A 2,549-nucleotide genomic window follows, 5' to 3' on the forward strand; every position below is an offset into this window, starting at 1 on the left:
CAGTTTCTAACTCTCTGAGAGGCTCTAAGCTATTTGAATATCTTAAGCTTCCTGTGCCTCTTGAGGCTGGGAGACTGTAAACAATCGTATGCATAGCTGTAAGAGTCCGGGTAAACTTGTCAGGCGAGTTAGAGAGCTATCTGAGGGGTTTGGATTTAAACACTCCTAATTGCCCAGGAACTTTTATTAATTGGAGCTATAAGTTAACTCTTTGTCAGAGAGAGCGAGATGGTGGTAGGGGACAGCCCCCAGTAAAGTCAGAGGTGAGCGCACAAAGCAATAAAGTAGGCAGACTCTGGTTTTTTCGGGGGTAGATGCTCGAGAATATCCAGGGGAACTCCTGAGGCTCAATCCCGCCTTTGCATATGCCGAGCCTCCTTCCTCATGACCTTTGTCACGAGTGGAATGTCTCTCGCCGGCTCCCGGCATCATACATTTTAGATTAGTTATCAGCAGAAAGATAAGAAATAATAAGTTTTGGCAAGGATATGGTGTCAAGGAGACCTTTGTTCACTGTTGTGTGAATACACATTGGCTCCGTCAGTATGGAACTGTATGAAGGTTCTTCAAAAGATTTAAAATAGAACAGCCACTTGATCATCAGTGTAAGTGAGATTGTACAGTGTATGTGTTTCCCCTTTTGACTTGTTTCATCCAGTATTTCAGAAGACCCAGGCAATACATGTAATATGTTAAGAAGTACCACATTTAAAAGAATACATCCATGTATATTATGAATATTAAAAGGTCATCATCAGATGCAGGATTATGGGCTTATCCTGGATTTAGCTGACAAAGATAGTAGTTTAAGACAGAGAGTTTTGACATTTTCGGAATCAATTCATTTCAATGCACTGGCATTCATTTCAGTCAGAGGAGATGAAGGAACTTGAAGGGTAGGAGTAGAATTCCTTCCAAAATTTGGCCACTGATCTTCCTTTTTAAAATTACTTAGCAGAAGCACATTAGATGATTCAGTCTAACCTGCCTTTTTGTTGATATAGAAACAATGAATTTACATGGTTTGACATTCTCCAATGGGCCAGATGCCACTTAAATTCTCAATCGCTCCTGTAGTACCCAACTTGCAAATTATTCTTAAATGCAAAAATATATCCATCTAAGACCATGGGTTTTATAAACTACAGTTGTCACAAAAAAGACCTGATGGTGATGCTTCCAGAAACATTTCTGTTCTAGCTAAATCAACATTGTTATCAATATAGAAGAACTCATTACTGACCTATGAAATGTTTCCATGTTGAAAGTCTCTCAAGTAGGGCAAAATTATTACAGATCACCAATCATCTTGGAAGACCTCTCTCAAGGAGCAAATAGTCAGCAAAAGTCTTCAGTATGGTCTATGCTTATTATTAGGGGACAAAAATGTATATTAATTAAGATTAATAATAAGGGGCACTAACTGATTAATGAAGGAAATTAACACCAACATCCATTATTTCATTGGATCATCTCAAAACATTCACTCTTGTTTAGACTTAAAGCCATTCTTGTCCCTGCAAGTTTTGGTAGTTTTATTCCCATTTTAGAGATGAGGAAACTGAGCCTAGGTAGTTTAAAGACTTAACAAGTGTTGCAATGAGCATATGTAATAGCACAGTTGTGTGGAATAAAGTCTGTTTCCCTCAAAATCTCATTCTCTTTTTAAAGCATTCTGTCATATAGCACTTTCTTCTTGGAAATGTCTTCCGTAACATGTGCTTTCTCTCCCACACACGTATACGTTTTTGGTGGTAGGCTACCTTTCTGATTGCTCTTATGTTGGGATAATGCTAGAGTTGTTATTTCTCACACACACAGTAGTAGGCAATGAATGTGCTGGGTGTTCAATGAAAACCATTTTGGGTTTAAGAATTCTCCAAGGATGGCAATGAAAGTCTATGAATGATGGAGTCACTCTTTTCTTCTTCATGCTACCTTCTTCTTGGCTATAACTTTATGCAACGTGAGTACAAAACTATTTATTTGAACTGTTTGAGTCCTCACTGATTAGCACTGCTCTTATAATATATATATATATATATTTTTTTTTTTTAACTGTGCTGAGTCTCTGTTGCCATTTGTGGGCTTCTCTTGTTGAGTGCAAGGGTTCTCGAGCATGTGAGCCCAGTAGTTGTGGTGCATGGTCTTAGTTGTCCCACAGCTTGTGGGATCTTAGTTCCCAGACCAGGGATTGAACCCTTGTCCCCTGCATTAGAAGGTGGATAATTAACCACTGGACCACCAGAAAGTCCCTGCTGTTTTAAATGTTTGTTACCAGTTAATCACAGGCATGGTGCTTGGCTAATAATTCTTTACTTGCTTTGCACAAAGGCAAAGCAAACAAAAAAAAAAATTCAATTAGTATCTCCAATTCTTTTATTAATATTAACTCTGGGAGGTAATAGGACAAGTGAAATTCATGCAACTGCTAATTGGTCCAGGCAGAGAGTCCACATTTCTTATTTGAACACCCCCATTTTGCAGGAAAAGTTCATATTTCAGTTAGACTATAATCAATACATCACCTGTATTAGTCTCATGTCAAC

The sequence above is a fragment of the Bos grunniens genome, chromosome 2, assembly GCF_055505025.1.
Source record: "Bos grunniens cultivar Pamir isolate PY7600 chromosome 2, Bosgru_T2T1.0, whole genome shotgun sequence".
NCBI classification, from domain to species: Eukaryota; Metazoa; Chordata; class Mammalia; order Artiodactyla; family Bovidae; genus Bos; species Bos grunniens.